General features: G+C 36.9%; 1 protein-coding gene across 1 annotated transcript in view; it reads right to left on the bottom strand.

Moving 5' to 3' along the window:
• Positions 1-13,162, bottom strand: part of RBMS1 (RNA binding motif, single stranded interacting protein 1) — a 182,499-nt gene extending 169,337 nt beyond the window's left edge. The window contains exon 1 of the mRNA XM_011991447.1: positions 13,064-13,162. The gene's annotated coding sequence lies outside the window, so the exon portion shown is untranslated. The remainder of the gene's footprint in view (positions 1-13,063) is intronic.
• Between the last annotated feature and the right edge of the window lie 3,686 nt (positions 13,163-16,848).

Here is a 16,848-nt window from a genome sequence, read left to right as displayed (position 1 = left end):
TTTTCTATTCTTCTCCTGAGTTACTCACAACCTCCCAGGTAAATCATACTATGCTCAAAACTCAATTTTAGTTACGCCTTTACTGCTGTATAGCACCCATTTTACTCATTTGCAAGTGGCTCCCTACCCCATCCCAAACAGAATTCCAAACCTTTTAGTTTTTTTCTCAAATTCCTAATCCCACCCCTACAATGATACGGTAGAGATCATTCATTATTTACATGAAATTCCCTCGGTTATCTCTCAAATACACATCTACACTTTTGCATCTCTTCTTGGCATTCTTCTCTATCCTAGCTAGATAGCTTCTCTGTGTTCAAGATTTAGGTTTCCATTTGCATCCTTGAGTTCTGAACTTCTCTATAACATACCCTCACTTGACTTTCCCCAGCCCAACTTCTATACCAGTTTGATTGCTTGCTTTTCTTTTTCTTTTCTTTTCTTTCTTTCAATTTTTCTTGGCATCTTAATACATTTTTTACTATAAAAGTAATACATTAATATATTTTCCTTTTAAAAATGTGAACAGCAGATGCAATGGCATTTTTCCAGTAAACTAACTTGCTCAAGTCTTCTCTATTCTAAAAAAAAAAAAAAAAAAAAAAAAAAAGGTAGGCAGGGAGGGAAATGATTCCCTTGCTTCTTATGCTACTTTATTCCTTCTCTCTTTCTCTGCTGGAGTTCTTGAAAGACTGTCCGTCAGTGGACGTTTGCACTTCATTGCCCATTGCAAATACAGACCACTCTAACTTGGCTTCTGACTCCCACTTGTCCCCACACAACATGATGTAGTTTTGTGATAGCGCCAGCCACTCACCTTCATGTAATTCCAAGTTGTCTGCTCTATTGGCGTCCTCCTTTACCCTCTTTTTTGCTCTGCTCTAGGTTCTTTTCCACATATGATCTCACCCACGACTAACACTTCAGTATCACCAGTGAATGAAAGAATACCACAGCCAGAGCTCCAATCTTGGCTCTTCTCTTGGGATCTAGACCCCTGGTTCAAATTTCCTTGAGGTCCTGTGTCCCCCGGGTGGCCTTCACTCCTCTCTCTGATGTCACCACTGAAATAGGTGTGCCACCCACTAAGGCCGTTTGTTTGTACTTTGGTTCTATCTATCAGTCCATTTCACTGGAGGGCAAACTCCTCCAGAGCAACCAGTCTACCTCAATGTCTTGTACAATGTTGCAACTCTAGAAACAAAAGTAATTTAAAATTTATTGACTTGGAAGTTCAAGAAAAAAAGTGCCATTTCTTTTTTTTTTCTTTTTCTTTTTTTTTTTTTTTTTGAGACAGAGTCTCCCTCTGTCACCCAGGATGGAGTGCAGTGGCGCAATCTCGGCTCACTGTAACCTCCGCCACTTGGGTTCAAGTGATTCTCCTGCCTCAGCCTCCCGAGTAGCTGGGATTATAGGCGCCCGCCACCATGCCCTGGCTACTTTTTGTATTTTTAGCAGAGACAGGTTTCACCATGTTGGCCAGGCTGATCTCAAACTCCTGACCTCAAATGATCCACCCATCTCAGCCTCCCAAAGTGCTGGGATTATAGGTATGAGCCACCACACCCGGCCAAGAATCATTTCATAAAATTAAGAATTTCAGCCAGAGGTGAGAGATTGGGGGAAAAAAGAAAAAGAAAAAAAGAAAGACGTCTCATACTCATTAGCATCCTTATTGTTTGTTTTGTCTGGTTTTCACTCAGAAAGCCTTTAGAATCTGAGAAGTACATTTTCTCTCATGAGTGAAAATGCTCTCAAATGCATTTGGGACTGCTGGTCATTTCCAAAGTGCTGGGGAATGAAGCCCCATTAACTGGCCACTTCTGGATATTCATGCTATAACCGGGAAGCTGAGCAACTGAATTTTAAACCGCTATTTGGGTTCTTCTTCAACCCAACATTCAGTTAAAAACTTTATATGATTAAAAAAATACATATTTGGGTCTGCTTATGTTTACTGTTTATTCACTCACAAATGACTATATGAATAGCAGAAATTAGGAAAGATTTTACAGAATGTTTATAACCTTTCATATTAAAAAAAAAATAAAAGGAAGCAAAGGGATGAAGAATTGAGAACTCTTTCCTGGTATTTATTTTTGTACCCTGGGCAACTGAAAGCTAGGGGTAAAAATGAGCAGCAATAGGAAGGTGAGAGATTTAAAAATCAAACATTTTTTTAAAAAAAGATTGCCTTAAAAATAATCAGGAATTGATCATCTATTCACAGGTAAATTATTAAGATTAAGATCTGAAGGATTAAAAAAAATAGTCTTCAGACCGTTATTAGACCTTAATTTCGACTCCTAAATGGAATATGTTTAATAAAAAATGACTGCTTCCCCTGTTGGAGTCTGAAGTTAAATTATCATCTCCATTCCTGCCAGTGTGGCTGCTTAAATGGGGCAGTGTGAAGTGAGAGCATTTAAACGCACTACTATTCTTTATAGGGTAGTCCAGACTCTCAAGTTTAACTGTATACACTTGTTCAGTGCCTCTGTAAATAAATAATTTCTTACTACTATTACAGTGAATCCTTTTTAACCTAAAGAGAGATGACTAGGTTAAATTTTTCAAAATAACATTTGTCTTCCAGCTGCCTTTTAATTAACTGATATCTTCTTAGCTCCTTTAAAGGCTAACTAAAAGAAAACACAAAACGCTTACTTTTTATAATTCCCTAACAATGTTCCTCATCTATTTATTCAGTCAGTGTTTAGCAGGAGCCTAAAACCGCTGGGTACTGTGCATAGAGAAGGAGGCCATATATAAGGTAGCTGAGGGGCCATGAGTAAGCAATGCCGGGAGGAAGGAGAAGCAATGAGGCAGAGGAATCATCACTTGGAAAGTGAATCACAGGACAGTGAGACCCAGAGAGTAGAATGATAGTAGACAGTAAGAAGCAAAGCAGCCGGACTCTAACCCAGCTAAACAAAGAGCAACTAAGTGGCAGAAATGGCAGAAGTTCAAGAGGAAAAATTCAAAACTCCTGCTCTTGAATGGAAAACTGTCATCCAACTGGTCTCCATAGGCCCACCTAGGAAGCTGCTTTCTCGGGTTCTGTTGAGATCGGGTTTCATAACTGAGATTCTTATTCCCTTCTATATTCTTAGAACAATTCCACCTCATTACTTAACACAAACAGTAATGGGTCTCTATTACTGTGCTTGCAACCAGAATTATCCTGCTAAACAAATACTAATAAAATTGTGCAAGAAACTGCTTCTTGTAAGTTAGTACTTAGCAATAGCAAGTTCACTTAAGAAGGAAATAATTTAATGTCAGGCAGCATCACCTGCTCATTTAAGGCAAGTTATTAAATTATTTCAATTTCTTTCAAAATGCTTATATTAAGAAAAATTTGCAATCCTTGCACTTCCATGATTGGCAGGCACCACATTCGTTTTACCATCCCAATTGAAGTGTTGCTTGGTGTCGAAACAAAAGAAAGGGAGAAAGAGAGAGAAAAGAGAGAAGGGAGGAAAGGAGGGAGGGAGGGAGGGAGGGAAGAAAGAAGGAAGGAAGGAAGGAAGGAAGGAAGGAAGGAAGGAAGGAAGGGAAAGAAAGAAAAGAGAAAGGAAGGAAGGAAAAGAAAAGAGAAAAGGAAGAGAGGGAGGGAGAGAGGAAGAGAAAGAAAGATAAAGAAAGAAAGAGAAAGAAAGAAAGAAAAAGAGAAGAAAGGGAAGAAAGGGAAGAAGGGGAGGGGAGGGAAGGGAAGGGAAGGAAAGGGAAGGGGTCTTCTCATACACAATCTAAGCTGTCTCTAATTTTTTAAATGGAATGGCAGGATGTGTGCTCCCTCCCCCTCAACAAACACATAAAAATTAGATTATTCTTTATCAAATTTAAAATGTTTTTAATGTTCATATTTCAGTGTCTCTGAAAGAAACTATCATGTGACATATATGAGTTAATTGTATTTGTTGCTAATTCTTATAAAAGTGGATATAGATGTTGTTAAAGTAAGTTTTAGAGATTCCATTTTAGTTTCAAGTGTATACCTTTTAAGTCAAAGGAGGTACTTTGTTTGCTATTAGAAGCCAACAGATTTTTGACAAGATGGTCTTAAGGACTGTGTTATATTTAGGAATGAGCGCTTCCTCTCCAGATCGGTGCCGCCACCTCATTCCGGGTGACTTCTAAACAACCGAGGGTCACAGTGGCCTCTCTTTAATTAGTATCTCACTGCTGGAGGGAGGGGAGCATGTCAGGGGGAAAAGAATGTAAGAAGACATTATAAACAAAGGTCTTCAAGGCAACTTAGTGGTTTGGTCAAGGAATGGAAAAAAGCCTACCTCCTTTTTTGTTACCAAAGTAAGGCCAGAAACGGTTTTCATTCCTACAAATTGAGATGGTTGGAATTTTTATGTATGTTCGTTAATTCTGCCTTAACGTGTTAGACTTTATATCAATTTGACAGCCTATGACTGAAAACTCCACATTCACTGTTTAGATGACAAAAGAATGATCCATAAAGAAAACGGATGATTGAGTGAATACTTTTCCATCTAAGGGATGATTCCATTAAGGTTTTAGCAATATCCAAGTTACTGTAATATGACATTTTCCTTCTTTAAAATAAAGAAGTACAATATTTAGGAAAGTAGAGGTCAATAATAACTAAGAGATTTTTTAAAATCCATAATTAATAGCTAAAACTGTACCTCCCATATATATACCTACAACTAATTTTATGAGGCCAGGAACAAAATTTTATTTAAATTGAGCTCACTGCAATAAATAAATGACAGAATAGGTAACGAGAACTGAGTCAAAAATAAATTTTACCTGAAAATCAAGAATGACACAGTTAAAAAAATTTTTAAAGCCTAAATATAGAAACATATATGTTTATATATTTTATATGTATCTATATTTATTTCTACCTGATGGTATATATTAATACATAGAGATAGAGATTTCATATAGATCTAATTCCACAAGGGAATTACATTTTTTAAATGCCAAAGAGTAAAATTGTTGAAAACTAAGACAGTTACGTGTATGAGTAAGGAACACATTTAGAATATTAATTCTTCAGTTAAAAACACTGACACTGATTAATGGTTTCTGTTGGGTATTATTTATAAGAAATCATCTCAGCAGGATGCCTGTGTCCAGTTTCATAATCACATAGTACACTCACCCTACAGGATTATGTTCTAGGCAAGTTCGAATGTTAAGTTGAATTTCATTCTCTTCAGGAAGTGACTTTTACTCAAGATTGAATACAGCTGTTAGCACAGATCACTGTTCCAAAAACATTTCTATGAGAGCTGGAAGAAAACACCATTTTAAGAAATGCAAATTCACTTTCATTATTTTAAATCTGTGCAAGCAAAGCTGGAAGGGAATCTCTGGTCTCTGTTTGTTAGTTAAATTAGGTTCTTATAAATATTCAAGAGAAAACATGCAGGATGGCTAGGAGATGGCTGTAAGACTTTCAATGTACTTCTGGAGCCTACATATTTTAATCACCAGTTTGTTTATAACAAATATAGTGGCTTGGTTTTTGTTTCAAAAATCAAAGTTATACTCAATTTCTCCTTAAATTTCACTGTCTAATACAACTTGGTTTTCTCTCTTTATATTCACAGAAATGTAGCCTGGCAAAAAACATGGGGTGGCCTCAGCAGAGGAAATGCTGCCAGCTGAAAACACCGGATGTAATCGAGACCACAAGAGACACAGACTTAGTTATAAATGTCGAACTAAAAAGAGGTATTGGAAAGAAACAAAGTCTAACTTTTTATTGGCTGGATTAATTATTGTAGTGAAATCTTACTATTTCATAGTTTAGTCCCCAAAAAAACCAAAATATCTGGGAATTATTTTTATAATCCTAGGTTCCACTTTCCAGAGCGTTAAGAAGAAGAAGAAGAAGAAAAAAAACCCTATGGATTCTTACCATCCCTGGCCATTTTCCTACCACTGTAGGCAGGAGAACAGAGGTTCTGGGTGTCAACCTACTAGACAGTACACGATAGGTTGGATCAGCTTCCATAAATAGTTGGGAAAAGAGCATTTTTAAAGAATGTCTTTTAGCATCAAATAAATGTCCTTTTACTATATAAAGAACCAGAATAAATTTGTCTATAGATGGACCCATAACAGAGTAAGTTAATTAGTATTATTAATTCTGTTTGGCAATGGGGTGGGGATAAGAAAACTTAGCTTACGAAGTCTGTAATAGCTGTTTTTCTATTCCCACCCTTTGACATTGTGCTTCCGTTTGTATGGAGTAATGGTGATAACTATGTTCCTTCCCCATTGGCCATGAAAATCCAAATTTGAACTTAGGAAAAAGCATAACACTTTGGGATCCCTATGATCCCCCTACCCCTCGCCAGTTTGGTTATTAGTGTTTTCCAAGCTGCACGTTTAAACAGTTACCTATTGCTCTCTATGTAAAGATTTTTTCAATTAAATACATTTGTCTGTTCAAAAAATAATTCTTCAGGCAAAAATTTAAAATTTAATTTACTTTTTAGTCAGGGAAAATGATATTTTAATTGTCAAAATATAATACTTTTTATTTAAGACCTTGACTAAAGGGGCAGTTAGCAGTTTTTGCACTTTAAAGTTAACAGGAAGTCTCCTTTCTTCCTTTTTCGTTTTTCATGTAATATGATCAATGTTTCTTAGAAAGGTTAACATTTCTCATAAGAGATTAAAGGACCTACCATAACTCACACAGGAGAAAGTGGGTATCTTCTGATGGTAAGAACAGGTCATTTTTGAGACTATGTTGTGTTATACATGTCAGCCATCTTATTAAGTAAGCTCTTTGAAAAAATAAAAGAAAATCTTTTGCCACTAGAGGGAGTTCAAAATTCCCTTTGTATCAGTAAACATGTAAAGTGAATTTAACTTCTGAAACAATAGAAACTATGATTGTAGTATACTTTTGAAAAAATTAAACAATAAGACTAAATCAAGAATTAGGTTTTTAGGGGATATATCTTTTCCTTCAGTTAGAATAGCTATGGTGAATATACGCCATGGCTATTATGCACAGCACACATATATTAAAGGTAACTTCTTAATTTCAATATCTGGAAGCAGTACAATGAATAAGCATTCTTATTCATTGGGATTGGAATCTTTCACTCTTTCAAGCTGTATTTAATAATAACTGTGGTAGACAGTTCCAAAAATACCTGCCACAATCCCTCCTGCTCTGCATGTGCTTTCTCAATGTGATTCTCTCCTCCAAAGTCCAGGACTGGAACCTGTTTCACCTCCCCTTGACTATGGGATGGCCCTGTGCGACTGGACCAGAGGAATGCAGAAGTATGGCTGAGTGACTTCCAGATCTGGGCCTGAAGAGGCTTTCAGCCAATCACCCTGTAAAGAAATCTGGGCGAATCTGCCTTCCAGTTAGAACCCACATGGAAAGAGAGGCTGTACTGAAAGAGAAGCTACACAGAGGAAAATGGAGGCACTCCAGCCAACAGCCAGACAACTGTGAGGCATGTGAATGAGGCCATCTTGGACATTCTGTCCCCAGCTGAGCTCCCAACTGCATGCAGCTGCCTGAGTGACCCAAAGTCAAATGGAGCAGAAGAGCCACCCAGCTGATCCCAGGCAACCCAGGAAAATGCAAAATTTTAAGTCACTTTTTAGTTTAAGTCATTTTAAAGTTTTAAGTCATTTCTAAGTTCAAGTCATTTTTAAGTCATTTTAAGTTTTAACTTGGAGGTAATTCGTTACTCCATAATAGATAATTGAAACAATAATACTAGTAAATATGTTTGTATGATGGTCTATATTTGTTGAAAGCCCTTTTACAGCCACTATGTCCTATAGCCATACCATGCAGTGGGAAACTGGGTCAAAAGTTAAATATCCTGGCCAAGATCTTGGAGTGCTTAAAAACAAATACAGTTTAAGAGAGAGATGTTTCTCATAAGTAAATGCTATATATGCCTATTTTTCTACTTTTTATCTAATGTAGTAGTGATTATCAAATAATCAAGTACTGTTTAAAAACTGCTCTCTCCCACGTTTCTTTTCCATAAAAACTAGTTAATCTAAACAATTATATTCATTTATTTTTCTATTAGTCCTACCAGTTCAAAAAGTAAAAATAATGTTTTTGGACCTGTGCCTCTTTATTCATGCACACCTCTAGCTGTGTTTTGATGTTTGAGAAATGTTAATTATTTGAAAGTTCTACACACAAAGCACTGACAGCTTCAAGTGATAAGCTGAATTTTTAAATGTGAAATGACCCTTAATTCTTTCCTTGCTTATTCTCATTGTAGGCAAGTTTTACAACTCTCCTATCTGTTTGACTTTCAGTTGAACAAAATAATGATGGGGCACTTAGCACCAGGTCCTTTGCATTTTGGTTCCCCATCCCCCTTTCCCTCCTCCAGGGTTACCTGTGAGACTGTATATGACTGATATGGACAAGACAGTCCCAGCAAGAGAAAGACATTGGATTTTTCCCACTGATAGCTAAGTGTTCTTGTGGGGAGCTGTGTGTGGCAGGAGGAATGGTCTCAGAATCCAAGAACGGCCTGGGTTACCTAGGCAATAGTCTAATAAAATAGTCTAATAAAATTAGACTATTGCCTAGGTAACCCAGGCCATTCTTGGATTTGTTAGTTTATTCTGAAAACCTGCTAGAAATCAAATTTTCAAAATAAACTAAATGGTCCACATTAAAGACAGAATAAAATTCAAGTTTTGGAAGCTTTGGATCCAGACTGAATCAACCTACTAGCCAGATTCTTTTCTGAGGAAGCAAGCATCCCACTTGCTTCCTCATTACCTGTAGAAGGTTTTCATTACCTATAGAAGACATGCTACTTCCTCTTTTCCCACAGCAGTCACAATGCAAATGAGAACTATAAGTATAAATGTAAGTTACAGAGGCTGGAAGCCAGGAATCTACTGGGAGGCTGTTAAGATAACTGTAGATTAAGCATCTTCTACTTGATAGCTTCCAAAGTCTGTTTCGTGATCTTAGGCTAAAGAACCAAATCTTTCACATGGCCCACATATCTCTGCAAGATTTGACTCATACTTATTTCTCCAGTACCATCGTGCACTATTCTCTTCCTCACCACTAAAAACCAGGTAATCTAGACTTTCAGTCTCTTACACTTGCAAGGCAACCAGTCCAGCGATATGTTTCACACATGCCATTCTATATGCATGGAATGCTCCTTCTCTACCTCTTTGCCTAGTTAACTCCAACTTATTCTTCAAGGCTCAGCTTAGATTACTTATACCAGAAAATCTTCCCTCTTAATCCCCAGCATAGGCTGGTCTTCCTGTTATATAAACCTCATATAGCATACTGTATGTCTCCTTTTCTGGACTCACCAAGTTGCAATCTAAATTATTATTTAATGTCTATCCTTTCTGCCTCATTATAAAAGCTCCTTGAGAAATAGGGTTGTACCTGCTTTGCTCATTGTTTTATCACCAGTGTTTTGTATAGTACAGAATAGGCATTCAATACTATTTATTGAATATGAATCTATTATATTTAAAGAATTTAAAAATGTATGTCTACATATAAACTTACATATGGTACATTATATCATATGTACTTCTGAAGATACAAAGAAGAATCTGACAGTTTCAGTAAGAAAAAGACATGCACAAATGACCAAGTGGCAAAGCAGACCTGATCAGTCTCTGATCAGATTACTGATCAGTAATTATTTGAAAGTTCTACACACAAAGCACTGACAGCTTCAAGTGATAAGCTGAATTTTTAAATGTGAAATGACCCTTAATTCTTTCCTTGCTTATTCTCATTGTAGGCAAGTTTTACAACTCTCCTATCTGTTTGACTTTCAGTTGAACAAAATAATGATGGGGCACTTAGCACCAGGTCCTTTGCATTTTGGTTCCCCATCCCCCTTTCCCTCCTCCAGGGTTACCTGTGAGACTGTATATGACTGATATGGACAAGACAGTCCCAGCAAGAGAAAGACATTGGATTTTTCCCACTGATAGCTAAGTGTTCTTGTGGGGAGCTGTGTGTGGCAGGAGGAATGGTCTCAGAATCCAAGAACGGCCTGGGTTACCTAGGCAATAGTCTAATAAAATAGTCTAATAAAATTAGACTATTGCCTAGGTAACCCAGGCCATTCTTGGATTTGTTAGTTTATTCTGAAAACCTGCTAGAAATCAAATTTTCAAAATAAACTAAATGGTCCACATTAAAGACAGAATAAAATTCAAGTTTTGGAAGCTTTGGATCCAGACTGAATCAACCTACTAGCCAGATTCTTTTCTGAGGAAGCAAGCATCCCACTTGCTTCCTCATTACCTGTAGAAGGTTTTCATTACCTATAGAAGACATGCTACTTCCTCTTTTCCCACAGCAGTCACAATGCAAATGAGAACTATAAGTATAAATGTAAGTTACAGAGGCTGGAAGCCAGGAATCTACTGGGAGGCTGTTAAGATAACTGTAGATTAAGCATCTTCTACTTGATAGCTTCCAAAGTCTGTTTCGTGATCTTAGGCTAAAGAACCAAATCTTTCACATGGCCCACATATCTCTGCAAGATTTGACTCATACTTATTTCTCCAGTACCATCGTGCACTATTCTCTTCCTCACCACTAAAAACCAGGTAATCTAGACTTTCAGTCTCTTACACTTGCAAGGCAACCAGTCCAGCGATATGTTTCACACATGCCATTCTATATGCATGGAATGCTCCTTCTCTACCTCTTTGCCTAGTTAACTCCAACTTATTCTTCAAGGCTCAGCTTAGATTACTTATACCAGAAAATCTTCCCTCTTAATCCCCAGCATAGGCTGGTCTTCCTGTTATATAAACCTCATATAGAAGAGCCACCCAGCTGATCCCAGGCAACCCAGGAAAATGCAAAATTTTAAGTCACTTTTTAGTTTAAGTCATTTTAAAGTTTTAAGTCATTTCTAAGTTCAAGTCATTTTTAAGTCATTTTAAGTTTTAACTTGGAGGTAATTCGTTACTCCATAATAGATAATTGAAACAATAATACTAGTAAATATGTTTGTATGATGGTCTATATTTGTTGAAAGCCCTTTTACAGCCACTATGTCCTATAGCCATACCATGCAGTGGGAAACTGGGTCAAAAGTTAAATATCCTGGCCAAGATCTTGGAGTGCTTAAAAACAAATACAGTTTAAGAGAGAGATGTTTCTCATAAGTAAATGCTATATATGCCTATTTTTCTACTTTTTATCTAATGTAGTAGTGATTATCAAATAATCAAGTACTGTTTAAAAACTGCTCTCTCCCACGTTTCTTTTCCATAAAAACTAGTTAATCTAAACAATTATATTCATTTATTTTTCTATTAGTCCTACCAGTTCAAAAAGTAAAAATAATGTTTTTGGACCTGTGCCTCTTTATTCATGCACACCTCTAGCTGTGTTTTGATGTTTGAGAAATGTTAATTATTTGAAAGTTCTACACACAAAGCACTGACAGCTTCAAGTGATAAGCTGAATTTTTAAATGTGAAATGACCCTTAATTCTTTCCTTGCTTATTCTCATTGTAGGCAAGTTTTACAACTCTCCTATCTGTTTGACTTTCAGTTGAACAAAATAATGATGGGGCACTTAGCACCAGGTCCTTTGCATTTTGGTTCCCCATCCCCCTTTCCCTCCTCCAGGGTTACCTGTGAGACTGTATATGACTGATATGGACAAGACAGTCCCAGCAAGAGAAAGACATTGGATTTTTCCCACTGATAGCTAAGTGTTCTTGTGGGGAGCTGTGTGTGGCAGGAGGAATGGTCTCAGAATCCAAGAACGGCCTGGGTTACCTAGGCAATAGTCTAATAAAATAGTCTAATAAAATTAGACTATTGCCTAGGTAACCCAGGCCATTCTTGGATTTGTTAGTTTATTCTGAAAACCTGCTAGAAATCAAATTTTCAAAATAAACTAAATGGTCCACATTAAAGACAGAATAAAATTCAAGTTTTGGAAGCTTTGGATCCAGACTGAATCAACCTACTAGCCAGATTCTTTTCTGAGGAAGCAAGCATCCCACTTGCTTCCTCATTACCTGTAGAAGGTTTTCATTACCTATAGAAGACATGCTACTTCCTCTTTTCCCACAGCAGTCACAATGCAAATGAGAACTATAAGTATAAATGTAAGTTACAGAGGCTGGAAGCCAGGAATCTACTGGGAGGCTGTTAAGATAACTGTAGATTAAGCATCTTCTACTTGATAGCTTCCAAAGTCTGTTTCGTGATCTTAGGCTAAAGAACCAAATCTTTCACATGGCCCACATATCTCTGCAAGATTTGACTCATACTTATTTCTCCAGTACCATCGTGCACTATTCTCTTCCTCACCACTAAAAACCAGGTAATCTAGACTTTCAGTCTCTTACACTTGCAAGGCAACCAGTCCAGCGATATGTTTCACACATGCCATTCTATATGCATGGAATGCTCCTTCTCTACCTCTTTGCCTAGTTAACTCCAACTTATTCTTCAAGGCTCAGCTTAGATTACTTATACCAGAAAATCTTCCCTCTTAATCCCCAGCATAGGCTGGTCTTCCTGTTATATAAACCTCATATAGCATACTGTATGTCTCCTTTTCTGGACTCACCAAGTTGCAATCTAAATTATTATTTAATGTCTATCCTTTCTGCCTCATTATAAAAGCTCCTTGAGAAATAGGGTTGTACCTGCTTTGCTCATTGTTTTATCACCAGTGTTTTGTATAGTACAGAATAGGCATTCAATACTATTTATTGAATATGAATCTATTATATTTAAAGAATTTAAAAATGTATGTCTACATATAAACTTACATATGGTACATTATATCATATGTACTTCTGAAGATACAAAGAAGAATCTGACAGTTTCAGTAAGAAAAAGACATGCACAAATGACCAAGTGGCAAAGCAGACCTGATCAGTCTCTGATCAGATTACTGATCAGTAATATGAAGAGAACTAAATAACATACCATGGAGAACAGGGAAAGGGGGATTGACTCTAAATGGTGACCATAGAAAGCTTTGTGGAGGAGAATCCGAAAGTGCCTCCAAGAACGGGCAAGATTTATACATACATTTTTCTGGCCCACTAGAAACAGCAGTGTTCACGGTGTTTACCATCCCACTAACACTTTTCTGTTCTTCGCTCTTCCTTTTCACTTGGTATTCCCAAACTCCAGGAAATAAAAGAAACAGTGGTTTAATGGGGCATTGGAAATGCTTAACTTAAATAAATGACATTTTAACAATAAACTATTAGAACCACTGTGTGAAAACTGATTTAACTCCTTGCAGCAATAATAGCTTGGCAACTGTGTAAGAACTCAGATTGGAACTGCAAATCAACTGTCCAGAAGAAGTCTTTTCCTAAATCCAGATATAAGGTATAAGGAATGTAAGATGTTTGGGTGGGGAAAAGGGAGTAAAGGTCACACGGGCCGCCTGGTGGCAATGTGTCAGAGAAGGAGCCAGAGCTTTGGGAAAAGAGAGGCTCACTGCAACACTGCAGGAAATCTTTGTGACACAGTGGTGTGTCACGAAACAATGATTGGGTATCACTAATGACAAGCATTTCACTTAATGGTCTGGAATTCTGGATATACTACATAGCCTGCCCAACTACCCAGAACAAAGCAGAATTAGACCTCGGAAATCACCCTAGTCTCCCAGTCCTGAAGGAATTCTCATCATGTTGGATCCAGCAAGCTGAGTTATGAGCTACTCTTCTCTTCTGAGGTTCCTGGCTGCTAGTTAACTGGTCACATCTCCTGGGTGAGCACCTACTCTCACTGGTTTTGAAATGAACATTTAAAAAAAAATTCTTTAGACTGGGTGAGGTAGCTGACACTCGTGATCCCAGCACTTTGGGAGGCCAAGGCCGGTGGATCACTTGGGCTCAAGAGTTCAAGACCAGCCTGGGCAACATGGCGAAACCCCATCTCTACAAAAAAATACAAAAACTAGCCAGGTGTGGTGGTGCACGCCTATAGTCTCAGCTACTCAGGAGGCTGAGGTAGGAGGATCACTTGAGCCTGGAGGTTGAGGCTGCAGTGAGCTGAGACTGTGCCACTGCACTTTAGCCTGGCCCACAGTGTGAGACGTTGTCTCCAAAAAAACAAAACAAAACAAAAAAACTTTAAAACAAGTTTGTTAACAGTTATGAGAACCTGAGTTCACTGAATTCAAGTTTTCAGCAACAAAATTCCATTTTTAGTTTCACAATTAAACCAACTGAAATTTGGTCCAAATAACAAACATTAAGTGACACTGAGGTATAATTTTGATTCCTGGATTTACATAAATTATGTCAATGTTAAAGTGAAAAATAGGTTTCCTTTATGAAAGACACATTTGGTAAGCCACACTGCCTACACAAAATGTTCTGATTCTGATTCGCAGAAATGTGGCTTGGCTTTGGAGACTGTTCTTTTACATATCATGTCTTCACAGTGCTATCTTAAAGCCTTTTAGCAACAATTCATCATAAAGTGAATTTTAATTCCCAAGTATATTTTAATATCAATCTTTCAACACAAAGCACTATAATTTCAAAGCAGTTTGGAATATCTAGGAACATGTCTATGCAACTGAACTGTGCTTCCTCAAGTATGGCGTTGTGCAATCCTCGTTTACTTTGGATTATGTGATAAGGACTCAGCTCCTAATCATTTTAATCTCACCTTTTTTATGACCCTTTTGTTTAAAGTCAATATTTTAATTGGCATATATCAAGATCTGAATGGATCTTGGATTAGAAATTGCATTTAAATTGAGAAAAGGGCATATACTAGTTCAAATGACTTCGATATGAGCATAGGAGCCAAATTTTCACTGTAGTAGAGGAGATTGTCATAAAATAAAACTTTTAAAAGTAACAAAATAACACTCAATAGAAAAACTGTAGTCGCTAGTTCATGAGAAGTGTTTAGCTGATACAGGATTCTAGTCCATTTAAAAACCAAATAAAAACCTCTACAACTACTGCTTTGGGCAATACATATATATTAAATTCAAAAATATTTTCAAAATCTTACTCTAGCCAATAGTTTCAGTCCATCGAATCACCAACTGTTTCATCAATATTACTAAAAAATAGGGCATGAGTGTGAGCTCCTTTTCCCCCAACTTTGCTCACCCAAAACAAATAAACATGAAAGAAAGAGCCTTTGATGGAGATAGAAAGAAAAACAGCAACGCACAGGTTAGAAAGAAGTCTCTAACAGTGCTATCCATTAGAATTTTCTGTGACGATGAAAATGTTCTACATCTGTGCTAATACGGTGGCCTCTAGCCACATGCAGCTAATGGGCACTTGAAATATGGCTAGCATAACTAAGAAACTTAATTTTTAATTTTAAGTAATTTAAATTTAAATAGGGTTTGTGGCTACCATATTAGACAGCACAGGCTTATAATTAACTAAATCCCTGAAAAATGAAACTATTGTTTAAGATCAGTCAAATATGGCAATTATCTTGTGGCCAGCAGGAGTCTAGAATTATTTTTATCTGATGCTTATCTGATGATCTTTAAAAATCTTTACTAAATCAGCCATGAAAAAGAGCTTGGACTACAAATAAATAAAAGGAGCTTTGACTTCCTGGTCAAAGACAGCCAGAAATGGTAAGAATCCCAGGGCAGAAAAGACAAGCCCAGCCCTGACTCCTATTGTTACTGTTCTGCCATGTTACCCAGCTTTTCCAGGAATTAGACATATAAAGGGGACTGGTATTTTAGCCAGGGCAGTTCAACATGACCCCAACTTTCTATAGAATAAGCAGAACCAAGCAGAAATGAAAAGAAAGATCTTGCTAACTTTCTATGGAAAGAGTGAGGTTATTTTAAACTATCACTATGCCTTAACTAAATAACCTACTGAACATACACTCTATTGAGACCATGAGCCCCTTATGAGGGACATATAAATATTTAATTGGGTTTTTTTCTCTCTTTTTTTGGTATACCAACAATTTTTTAATCATACAGTTATTATGCCTTATGTGTGGGTCCTAAATACTTTTATTCATTTAAGTATCACAAACACTGAGGTAGGTGGAGAAGAAATTATTCTCCTCATTTTACAGATTAAAAGAAAGGCTTGAAGTTAAGTGATTTGCCAAAGGTGACCTGAACATCAGTCCTCTGATTGCTATTCCATGTCTCTTTCTTCAGAGTATTTAATAAGGTAACAATTATATAGTATATTTTATTGTTTAATATTTGGAATGCAATAGGAATGGCAGATTTTTATACTGTCCAAGCCTTAGGCTTTTCTTTGTATTTGGGAGGACTTTTTACGTTAGAATTCCAGCCTTATTATTTCTGTCAAAAAAGGCACTTATTTTCAAGATCATCTCTGGCTATGAGAAAAGAAACCTATACTCCTCATATAAAAAGTATGAAAAACCAAGAAGTTATATGAGCAACTGAAATAGAATGACAGAAAATCTTGAATTATTTTAGGTCCAGACTAAATTAATCTTCTTTGCCTAAATTTCCTAGCACTCAAGAATGCATTCATTATAGTATCCTAACGACTTAGAGTGTGTAACTAGATGTTCCATCAATAGCCAAGTTATTATTTAATGAGAATGGATAATTTGACTGGGGTACAGAGGAGCAGGAGACGTTTTGATGAACATTATAGGATTCTTCAAGTCACCTCCATGAGTCCACGAGATTATCAATAAAGCTTTCATGATTGCTACTTGACTGGAAAAAAGTTAAAGTCACCACTTTTAACTGCTACAGTGGTCCCTTTCAACTTAAGTAACATATGTAAGTAACTGTGACAGATAATCTCCAAAGAGCCACTGTCAATTCCTTCCTTTCTGGTACTCATCTGAAAAGGTAGAATCTA

This window comes from Mandrillus leucophaeus, unplaced genomic scaffold (genome assembly GCF_000951045.1).
Source record: "Mandrillus leucophaeus isolate KB7577 unplaced genomic scaffold, Mleu.le_1.0 Scaffold110, whole genome shotgun sequence".
NCBI classification, from domain to species: Eukaryota; Metazoa; Chordata; class Mammalia; order Primates; family Cercopithecidae; genus Mandrillus; species Mandrillus leucophaeus.
Note: the sequence above shows the minus strand (reverse complement) of the source record. Positions and strands in the feature narration are given on the sequence as shown.